The sequence below is a fragment of the Elgaria multicarinata genome, chromosome 19 (genome assembly GCF_023053635.1).
Source record: "Elgaria multicarinata webbii isolate HBS135686 ecotype San Diego chromosome 19, rElgMul1.1.pri, whole genome shotgun sequence".
NCBI classification, from domain to species: Eukaryota; Metazoa; Chordata; class Lepidosauria; order Squamata; family Anguidae; genus Elgaria; species Elgaria multicarinata.
In genome coordinates this window covers 6,284,421-6,295,935 of record NC_086189.1, presented here as the reverse complement: position 1 = coordinate 6,295,935, position 11,515 = coordinate 6,284,421, and the positions used below count along the sequence as shown (strand labels likewise).

The 11,515-nt window shown below is 43.5% G+C and overlaps 1 protein-coding gene across 2 annotated transcripts in view; it reads left to right on the top strand.

Moving 5' to 3' along the window:
* The first annotated feature begins 410 nt into the window (after positions 1 to 410).
* Positions 411 to 11,515, top strand: part of NEK6 (NIMA related kinase 6) — an 82,523-nt gene continuing 71,418 nt past the window's right edge. Inside the window, exon 1 of one of the 2 annotated variants that reach the window (XM_063144621.1) lies at positions 411 to 514. The gene's annotated coding sequence lies outside the window, so the exon portion shown is untranslated. The remainder of the gene's footprint in view (positions 515 to 11,515) is intronic. The other variant, XM_063144619.1, reaches the window with a different exon arrangement.

Here is an 11,515-nt window from a genome sequence, read left to right as displayed (position 1 = left end):
GGCGAACTTGAGGCGAAAAAGACGCCTCACGAAGCAGCAGCCGCTTTCCCGCGTCAACGGCCACTGCGCGCACCTCCTCCTCCTCCTCCTCCGCGCGAGCCTCATCGAAGCCCCGCCCCCTTAATCCCGAGTCCCGCCATCCTGGTTGTGATAGGAGCGGGGCGGGGAAAGGAGGAGGCGGCGGCTGGCGCGCGTGCGTGCTCGCTCCCCGGAGGTGGGGGCGGTGAGAGCGAGCGAGAGGGGAGGAGGCCTGCGTGGCAGGTTGGGACGGTCGGGCTCTCGGGAGCGCGCTCTACCTCTCGAGTGAAGTCACTCGAGGCGGGACTGCGGGGGCGGGACTGCGGGAGCGCGCGAGCTCGGGGACGCGCAGGAGTGGGTCGAAGTTGCGTCCGGGAGTCGCTGCCCGCCTTGACGGAGGGAAGCAGAGCGCGCGGTTGACCGACCGACCGACCGACCGGCCGACGACGAGAGGGGCCCTGAGGCGACCCCGCCGGGAAAGACGCTCCCGTCGCAGGTGAGGGAGGCCTCCCGGCCTTGACGGGCCCCCTCCCCGCGGGGCGGTGGTGGAGGTGGTGGTGGGGCGTCAGGTCACGCCCCCTCACACTGGCCCCTCCCCTGCCCCCCATCTCCGCTGTTCCTTCACCCCTTCCCGTAACTCCCCCCTTTCCCAAAATGCCCCCCCGAGCGCGTCACTAACCCCCCCTTAGACTTCCCCTCCCTCATTTTTAAGCATTGGATACATCTCAGTTGCTTCCCCCCCCCCCGCATTCCCATTCCTCTCATTATTATTATTAATAATAGCACCTATTATGATGATTATTATTAAAGTGTGAGGCTTTAGAATTATTATAATTCTTATTGGAATTTCTTGGTTGCTTTTCCCTTAAAAAAAGGAAAGACACAAGGCGACTCACAACAGAATTGTGAAGATATCCAAAAGAGCAAAACAACCAGTTTCCTTTTAAAACAAAAATACCAAACATAATCCAAATGTGTTTGTGGCTTTGGTCTCTCTTTGCGCACCCTGCATGGCCGCCTGACCTGTTGTTGGATGCACAGGGTGGCTCTCCCCTGTCTAGCCCCCTTGGCCCCTGTTGTTGGATGCACAGGGTGGCTCTCCCCTGTCTAGCCCCCTTGGCCCCTGTTGTTGGATGCACAGGGTGGCTCTCCCTTGTCTAGCCCCCTTGGCCCCTGTTGTTGGATGCACAGGGTGGCTCTCCCCTGTCTAGCCCCCTTGGCCCCTGTTGTTGGATGCACAGGGTGGCTCTCCCCTGTCTAGCCCCCTTGGCCCCGTCCCTGTCTTTCCACCCCTCCTTCCCTGTCTTTCCACTTTGCTTCCTGGATTGAGCGTCCTCCTGCTAGTGCAACTTTTGCACATGGTGCTGTGGGTGTTGTGCATGTCTGCTGGGATGCAGGGTGGTGGTGGGATTTAGATGAGGTGCACAGGGAGGTGTCCAGCAAGATATGCATTATGGATCCCCAGGTGTGGTGGGATAGGTCGTACCTGCCTTGGGGAGACACATGTCCATCCATGGGATAGTCCCTATTCCTACCCTCTTCTGCAAAGCAGGTTGCCACACCGCTGAGTGGGGTAGACCATATTGAGCTTCTGTTGGGAGATGTATGCCTGGTGCAATTGATTTTTCATGGTTTGTTTTCTTTTAACACCATGTTGTGTGGGCTTCTGGTGTGTTTTCTGATACAAAACTGTGCGAGCCTCTCCAGTACAGTTCTGCAGTCACCTCGTTTTGTGACAGGTTCCTCTTCATTCCTGTCACCCAAGGATAAACTATGGACAAGTTTTGAGGACCCTGCCCAGGAATCCTGGCTAGTAGCTTTTCTGAGCCTTGAGTTATGGCTGTAAGGCAGAGGTTTGAGTATATATAAACAAACATCCATCTTTTCCTACATCTTAATTTTGGAGAGGTTTGTTGAATAGATGGAAAGTGGCTTTCAGATCTCAGGTTGCGTTGCTGCAAATTAGACTTTTTAATAGAAGCATCCGTCCCATGGGGGATCTTTACAGGGGTCTTAAATCATGAACGCTTGCACTACTAAATATTTGAACACATGTGGCTGCCTTATGCAGAATCAGACCATTGACACAGTATTACCTACTCCAAATGAAAGCAGCTCTCCAGTGTCCCGTCCCCCCTGCATTGCTACCTGAGATCTTTTTAATAACAGTTGCCAGGGGATGAACTGGGGACTTTCTGTATGCAAACCATATGCTTTGCCACTCAGCCATGGCCTTTCTCCTAAAGCAGCCTTCCCCAACCTGGTGCCCTCCAGATGTGTTGGATTGGGAATTGTAGTCCAACATATCTAGAGAGTACCAGGTTGGGGAAGGGTGACCAGCAAAGGATTTTTCTAAGGTGCTGGCTTCTACTGGGCAAATACCTCTTTGGAATGTGAGACTTTGCCCTCACTCACTGTAAGTTTGAATTGTGCCTCTAGTCAGACTAGTAAGCCTGATTCTTAGCTAAGGAGGTGTAAGGCTCTGAGGGATATGGTTAGCCACAACAGAACCTTGATGTAGGCCGGTTCTACATTTCCTTGTATGGAAACCAGTACATTTTCAGAGTAAAGTTTACAGAGAATTGGAAAAGAAAATGGCAGATGAAAGGAAACCACTTTGGGGTTTGCTTACGTATCTCGAAAGATTTGTGGGCAGTTAACAGTGAATATAGCATTAAAATGCACTGCTAAAATAACCTCCTTCTCATCTCAGCTGCTCTTTTCCTCCTGAAAGAGGACAGACCAGCAAGCAACTTTCATGTTTTGTCATTGTTCTCTTGCTTAATAATAGTTAATGGATAACAACATAATTAATGTATCTGCCTGTCTCTGGGTATATTGTTGAAGTATGTGTCATTTTGCTCAGAAACATCTAGGTGTTCAGTTGAATCCTGGGCCTAAAATTTGTGTGTATACAATATAATTTGTGAGATACTTAGCACATTTGAAGAACAGCGGCTACAGCATTATCTCATTTTGACTGGATGCACTGTAGTCCCTAGGAAGTTTCTAAAGGAGCATGTCACATTTAGGCTCAGTCTGAGGGTTAGTGTTTAAAGTGATAGGTTTGCATGTGAGAGATCTATGTTCACATTCCTCCTCATTCTTGGAGCTTGCCTTAAGCAAGTTGCCTTATCTCAGCCTAATCAGCTTTCCAGGGTTGTTACTGAGAATGGCATGAGAATGGGAAAGTGTTTGTAGATCAAAGTGCTGTAGAAACTTTCAATAATAAATAGAAGCTTTGTAGTAAGTAAGCAGGCAGGCTGCCTGCTCTTCCAGGGAGAAGAATTGAGACCGGAAGTCATCCAGAAGTAGCTTAGTACAGGCATAAGGAAATATCAGGTTTACAGGGGATCTACTGTTTTTTGTTTACTAGAACTCTGAGGATACACCAATTAGAGCTAGGTCCAAAATGGTGGTTCAGGGCGCCACGACAATAACTCTCTGCACCCCATGAATTGTACATTGGAATAACCTGCATTGACAAGTCCAAATCTAGGGATTTTAACAGCCTATGGTTTTTTTTGGAGCAGGCCTTTTTGTTGCTGCTATTGTTTTAAAAATTGGGAGCCAGGAAGGTTTGCTGATGTACTGCAAATCAGCCCGTGCTCTGTCAGTAGATTTTAATCTAGTTTTTATTTTAGTAGATTAGAATAGGTCACCATGGGTTGAATGTGTGTATCTGAAAGAAAGTAAACACAGGACAAGGAGGTAATGATTTTTCAAAGAACATAAGAAGCGTGGAAAGCCCTGTTTTTGTCCTCCTTTCTTTGGATAACATGGCTAGAGCAAGCTGAGACAGACATTTCTTACTTTTCGTATTTGTCTAGTTATGGGCTAATCCATGTTTATTCTTATATTCAGTAAGAGTTCTTTCTGGAACCATGCATGATTGAAATTTTGCTAAAAATAGGTTTATTTGTGTGGTTTGGTATCGGATTGCATTTTTTAAAGTTAGAGTTGGTGCTGCTGCTGCCTGCACTGCCAAAAGACATGCTTTCGAACAGTTGTTCTCATATAGCTTCTTTTCGCAGACGGCTTTGAGAAGGAAAAATCACCTCCCAAATTTTGTCTATATTCTCCCTTGCGTACTCTTTATCAGTCTGTCTTAATTTCTTACCAGCAGGACTATGCAGTGGACTCTACAGGTCAGTTGGAAGAGCCTAGAATTTGTGTGTGTGTGTTTTGCCACTTGGCACAAAAGCAAAACACAAAGGTGCACATGGCATTCTCTGTTCCTCTGCCCATCTACATTGCAGTTGAGGGGTGTGTTGTGGGTGGGTGCTGCAGCCCACACTTAGGAAGACACTGCTGCTGTAAAGAACTTTGCACTAGATTAGACCTCCTCTTGCACTCACTGCAGTATGATAAAATGTCCAGGTAGGCACACTCCTCTTCAGAGTGTTTATTGAGCAGACTTCAAAGGCCTTAACTGTTTGTTTGCTAGTCTTATAGTTAGTTTAGAATGATGACAACAAACCTTCACTCTTGTATTCTAAGCAATTATTTTAGCTAATTGGCACAGGTCTGCCTTAAAAATTTGGCCTGGTTTGCACATAACAACAACACAAAATATGTGTTGAATCATGGATTGTCATTATGTGTGAATCTTGCACTATAATTTAACTGTGAGTTGTTAACTATGAACAACACAAGAAAAGAGCTCATGGGTTTGTAGTTGGATTATGAACTCTGGTGTATTTGTGGTTAGCAGGCTACAGTTAAACCAAGGTTTGCACGTAACGACAACACATGATTCAACAACAACCCATACTCTGGGTTGATTAGCATTTAATCTTCCTTCGTTGTGAGATGTATTTTACATGAAATGTCTGTCATATTAATATAAAAAGCTCTGAGTAGGAGGGAGGCTGAAACCGCAAATACTGACACAGGGATAGTTTTGTGTTCTTTGGGATGGAATAACGATCAGACTTAGGTATAGCAAGTTACCTGGGTTCTCCATGCTTGCTTGTGAACATATTTCAGTTCCTCCTGACACCAGATGTGCAATGTAGAATATGGAATGGAAAGAGTTCCTCTCAAATCTCACCTGGATCCCACTGGGGCAGGTGTTAAGAGTCCTGGTAGGGCAAGTTGGGGTTAGTGGTACAAATTTATTTAAAATCTTCTTTTGATAGCCATTTCACTGTGTCTGACCAGTTGAAATGCTGTAAATAAGACCCTAATACTTAAGAATTGTCTGAAGTAGCATTATTGTGTGGGTTTGCCAGATTTGGAGAATTCATAGGATCAAGCAGGCTGTTTTAACTTCTTGACATGATGCTTAGTGAGAGGTGAGAACATTCCAGTGATCAAATGTCTGCCTTTAATGGCTTGCTCTTATAAGCCCAATAGCTGAACAGATGGCTTCCCATTCCCTTTGTGTGCAGCGTAAACCGATCTTCTAGTTCTTTAAGCAAAGGTTAAATACCTTTTCTACATTTGTAGTTTTTAGGTTCAAGATAACCAAAGTGGTGAGAGGTGCCCTGTATTTCCTCCCTATAAAGTACACGGTTTCTTAGTTTAATATCCACACAGATCAAAACACATCATGGTTTTCAAGAGCTTGTATCAAATGAAGCATTTGTTGAGAAATGGCTGTAAAGAGACTGCAGCCTCCAGAATAGTCACTACCCTGATGATAGTCTTGTTAAAGTTGGTGCATTCTCTAAACTTAGCCCTCTGTTTACAGAGCTTGTGGTGTGAGCACACAATGATATTTAGCACATACCAGTGCTTTGCAAACATTTAAAATGGGTGGGCAGAAGGTATATCTGGATTTACTGGAAGTTCTGGGTGATTTCCAGTAGATTAGCAAGGGTTTTTGACTCCCAATTGTCTAATAATAGCAACAACTAAAAAGCCTTGCCCCTAAGTTAGGTTGCCGAAAAAGAATGGGGGGAAACCAGGAGTGGATTTTTGTTTGAAATGACTTGTGAGCTTGGTTCTGGTAGTGATGACTAATTCCTGAACTGTGCATGTATTCAGAGGCACCCTGTACCATGTTTAGCACACGTCTGCTTGAGCCACTGTTTTGCACCTCTGATTGGTAGATCTCAGGTGTCTACTAAAAAACAAAGTCAAGTCTGAAGTCTGGTTTAAAAGGCATGTATCAGTATCCCTTTTTAATGGAATTCAGAGAGTATATAACCCACTCAGTCATTCGGGACTCAAGGGCTTTGAATGGAAAGGAATCACATTCTCTTATGTCCAGTGTGCCATTTTAAGTTTCCTAGGAACTTAAAGAATCACCTCCAAGAGTGTTCCTACTCTCTGGGACCAGTTGGATTAAAGCTGTGTTTCTTGTTACATTGCTCGTTGTTAAAAAAAACAACACACATTTTCAGTGTCCTGAGATAATGGGCAATGTTTTGTACGTAGTTATTTCTCAACCTTCCAAGTAGCAATAGAGCTGTGAAGCCAGTGTTAAAATTTACACTTTCTTACAGAGGACAAATGTTAACATAAATGTTTCCAACTTTTTGTGTGCAAAAAGGTCCGATCAGGGAAATTCCTGCCACCAAGAATAGCTGACTTGCTTGTAGAATTAGAAGAATTCTTCCTTGTTGCTTGCCTCAGATGGGCGTTATGTGAGAAACAGGTATCTTTTTCAAAGAAGCTGGCAAAATGGCAGACCTCTTATCCTGTTATGGTGAAGAATTGCTGTGATTTGGCTGCTCAAATTTTAGCTGCAAAGTACTGTCTGTAGTCCTTGGATCACAGTTCCTTCAACATAGTTCTACATTACTCAGGTTGAGGCTTTCTAGTCCTGTCTTACCACGATCATCCTGTGCTGCCTGGTAAAAATTTAAAGTCAAACTTTAGAAGTGCATAATAGAATGCAAGATATAGAACTTAATATGTTTGAGTAAAATGTTTCTGACTCAAGAGGCTGAGCACGTTGCTTTATAGATCCTTCTTTAAAGAGCAGATTTAGAAGTGCAGATAACTTTGCTTAATATTGATTTTGACATATTGCCCAGAGCTGCTTTGAAATAATAATTCTCCCCTGGAACTCAACTAGTGTCCCCGCAGCGACTCTCTTGTAAGTGCATGTATTTAATGTCTTTTCCTCTATGCTCTTTTTTAAAAATCTACTTCTTAGAATTTTTATACTTTATCAAAATAAATATGGTGATTTTCTATTCTTGCTTTTACACAACAAGGTCGGGGAGCCTAGAGAATTCTTTAATAGCAAGTCCTAGAGAATTCTTTAATAATAGCAAGTCCTTTTCCCCACTCATAATTATCTGTGCTGTATAGATTCAAAGAGAACAGATGTAAGATTGTCATAAAAGTGGAGCCTTTTGCACTGTTCAGCATTTTGACACTGAATGAAATCCCATAGTTAGTGAAAGGTATAATTTTTTGTAGTTGAAAGAAATGCATGCTTGCAGTGCTGAAATTTGAGATCAGCTGTTAGAACCATTTTCGTGATGTTTAAATAATGAGTTAATTGTTCTCTTTAATAGAACAACTGTGAACTGTTAAAGAGTTCATAAACTGGCCATTCTACCAGTACTGTGAAATTTGGAAAACAGCTCCCTATTGGTTATTTAAAGTAGTGATGGTAAGAGTCCAATGGTTGGCTTAGTTCTTCCTCGAAGTAGGGAGCACACCTCTTTTGTTTTTCTCCTGTTCCACACTTTAGTTCTAATAAATTAAATACTATGGTTTAGTGCCCACGTATTGCAGAGGTGAAGGATAAATTGATAGGCCCCGTGAACTCTTGCCCTAGCCTAGAATGCTCTCAGAACAGGTGGTGCCCCCCACGCCCTCTCAAAGGGCTTGCAGGCTTTCCATTTTGTAGAGTGGGGTGATGTTTACTATTCTGTAATTACTTTTCTTGGTTCATCTGTGAGCTCTGAGAACTTTGTTTATTCAGTGAGAAACGTCCATCAGCCTTTTGAAAAGGCTTTGGGTCTATGTTGACAAGGAAAATTGGGTGCTGGGTGACTCGGACTGTTTTCTCAGACTATGTGTGTGAGCGCACACGCAGATTTATAAAGTGACATGCCGGGCACTGGAATTGAGGCTTCTGCCTGTCAGTGCCTGCCTCTGAGTCAGCATTCTGCTCCTGGCTCAAGTGGGGGAAGGACTGCTCAAGTTCCAAATTATCCCTTTCCTATGAGCCAACGGCTGTCCTTGTTACTACTAGAGAGTGACTCTGAGCATGCTTTGAGTTTGAATGTGTGCCAGGGCGGAAGGAGACAGAATCCTTTAAAGAAGGAAGGTTTTTAGAACAGAAAATACGCGCCTGTGGCAAGTCCCTGTTTTTGGCTGTGCAAAATGGTAACCATACAAATTGTCGGAGCCAGCCAGGGCAAAAGCTGGCTTGCAAAGGACTTTGAAAAATGTGGGTTTTGTTGCTCTGCAAAATATGTTTTTGCCTGCTCGTTCTGAAATCCTTGGTGTTCATTGAGCCTGCTCTTTCCTAGAGTACTAAGGAGGCACTTCTCTGGAGAGTCTATGAGCCGGTTGGATGTCAAGATCATCCAGCCCAACCCACCTCTTCAGAACAAGGCCCATCAAGTCTAGCATCCTCTTTTCCACGGTAGCCAGACAGATGTTTCCAGGGAGCCTATTAGCAGGTGGTAAAGGCAATAAACTTAATATTCAGTGGTATACTGCATCTGTACATGAAGGTTCTGTTTAGCCATGATGACTTTGATAGACCTGTGCTCCATGGATTTGTCTCATTCTCCTTTAGAAGCCATCAATGGCAGTAGCTATCACCACATCTTTTGGCCTTGAATTTTATACGTTAATTATGCATTGTGTGAAAAAGTATTATCTTCTGTGTGTCTTGAATTTACTCCCAATCCGTTTCATTGGGTGACCCTGAATTCTAGCACTATATAGAGGAAAAGGACATCTCTCTGCACTTCCTTCATGCCGGGCATAATTTTACAAACCTCTACCATGCCCGGATTAGTTGCATTTACCAGAACATCAAGATCTTTTCCAGTATGTCAATACCACTTCAGAGTCCATGACCTGTTTAAGTGGAGTGGGTTTTTTTTAAAAAAAAATTGCTCCAGTGTGCATCACTTCATATTTTCTTCCACCAAACTTCATTTGCCAACTTATAGAATCATAGAATAGCAGAGTTGGAAGGGGCCTAAAAGGCCATCGAGTCCAACCCCCTGCTCAATGCAGGAATCCACCCTAAAGCATCCCTGACAGACTTGTTGCCCTTTTACCTGTGTAGAGAAATCCTTCACAGTCTGCATGAACCTTCACCCTCTTGAATAAGTTGGTGTCATCTGTAGACTTGGTCACCTGACCGATCACCACCTAATCTAATAGCATATGAACAAATTAAATCACTGTGGTCCCAATACTGATCCTTGTGGGATCCCAGTTTACTTTACAAACATATATGTTGGTATCTCTCCAATATCCACAGTGCTGACTGAGAAAGAATTCATACAGCTTCTTTGCAACCTCCCTATCCTCCTTAAGCAATTCTTTCATCCTTTGTTGTCCGGTAGTTTGTCCACCTCCCTGGCTGCTTTTCTGCTTCTGATCATTGTAAATACATTTTTGTTGTTGTTTGTTTTTAGCAGCGTGCGCCACAAAGTCTTTTTTTGCTGGTCTTCTTATTAACTTAACATTTATTTTATTGGACTTCGTGGTCCTGTTCTCCTTTGTGCATGAAGTAAGACTTCTTGCCTTTTACAGCTTCCTTGACTCTCCCTCTCTCAAAATACTAGAACCCGGGGTCATCCCATGAAACTAATTGGAGGGAGATCCAGAACAAATAAAAGGAAGGATTTCTTCACACAGTGCATAGTTAAATTATGGAACTTACTACCACAAGATGTAGTGGTGGCCACCAATCTGGATGGCTGTAAAGGGGGGTTGGATAAATTCCTGGAGGCTAAGGCTATCAATGGCTACTAGCCCTGACGGTTGTGTGCTCTAAAGCTCTAGCAACATTATTATTTACATTATTGAGTGTCACTAAAATGACTGATGCTAGAAGCTCCAGGCTGTAGGATACAAGTAGTAAGATTCTGTGGTTGCATTCCATATTGGCCTGTATTGCTCATTGACTTCAAATAGGATAATTAGACCCAGAGAACCCTTTTGATCTTGACTTTTTTCATTCAAAAGCCTGTACTTAATATCCATTGGCAGAGAAGAAGAGCTCCTTGTGCACGTGACCTTGGGTTGGAGATGTACCTTTGAAACTTGCATTTGGGCCAGGCAGGTTCTATTATAGTGGTACATTTAGACAGCGTTCTTCATACATCATAAAGCAGTACATGGGGAAGAGGAAATTGCTGGGTTCCCCCCCCCCCTTTGCAAACCATACTTAATCAGTTTGGAAAATCTAAGTGATGACTTTCAGCTCTTCGAGGATTAAGAACCAGTGCTGCTTTTTGTGCAAGCTGTATATATTAAAGTCATTCCTACGCAGTAAATATTCTCTGTTACCATAATCATTGTACTTAGTGTAAGTGCTTCTTGGGTGGATATTAAAGATCTGTTAATCTTTATGGTATTTATAGGATAATTTTTTAACTCGCTTGAGCTTCTTACTGCTTTCACAGGTCAATTACTCCAATTTATCACATCTTGTCAGCTGTAAGAACATTACCATCTGATGATACACAGTGTGTAGTACAATTTTCTACCTGCTTCATGATTCTTCAGACTTGTATCTTTCTCAGCAAAGGTTTAAATTTGCTTATTATTTGATGTCGTCTTTCATGGTCTCTGGGCAGCTCCACACATGGGGATATGTGTTTATGCAAAGTTACCTTGGGAATTTTTTAGAGCAGCCTTCTTCAACAGGTTCTCCCTTCAGATATACTGGATTGCAATTCCCATCGTTTCCAATCATCATTTCCACCACATAGGCTCAGTTCAGACAGCATGTTTCTAAACGGTGGTTTTAGAACTCCATGGTGGAGTTTTTACACCACCACTGAGAAATGTGTTGTCTGGCGGGAAAACTCCATGCAATGGTGGAGGGTTTTTTGGGTTTTTTTTTTTTTTTTAAAAAAACTCTCCATGCAGAATATCCACACTGTGCAGAGCAGAGTTCCTGCACAACCATTGTGTTTTGTTTTGTGTGGCAGGCTCTGTGGAGTTTTCTGTTGAGTTGAGTTGACTTTTCCCACTGGCTACAGAGATCCCTGGCATTGAAAAGAGCAAGTGCTGCTCTAGGAGAGTCGTCGGGATTGTTTTTTGCAGCAATGGCTGAAGGGATACCATCTGAAGGACTGGGGGAGGAGAGAGGGCGGAGGAACTGTCAATCAAACATCTCAGGATTTTACTGAACTCCATGGTAGCCCACGGTCACACAACGGTGGAGTTAGAACATGTTGTATGGGGAGTACCCCCTAAAAACTCAACAGTTGAGTGGAGTTTTCACACTGAGTTGACTAATGTGTTGTCTGAACTGAGCCATAGTGATAGCCAAAAATTTGGATAGCTTTAAAAAGGGGTGATACAAAGTCCTGGAGGAGAAGGCTATGTACAC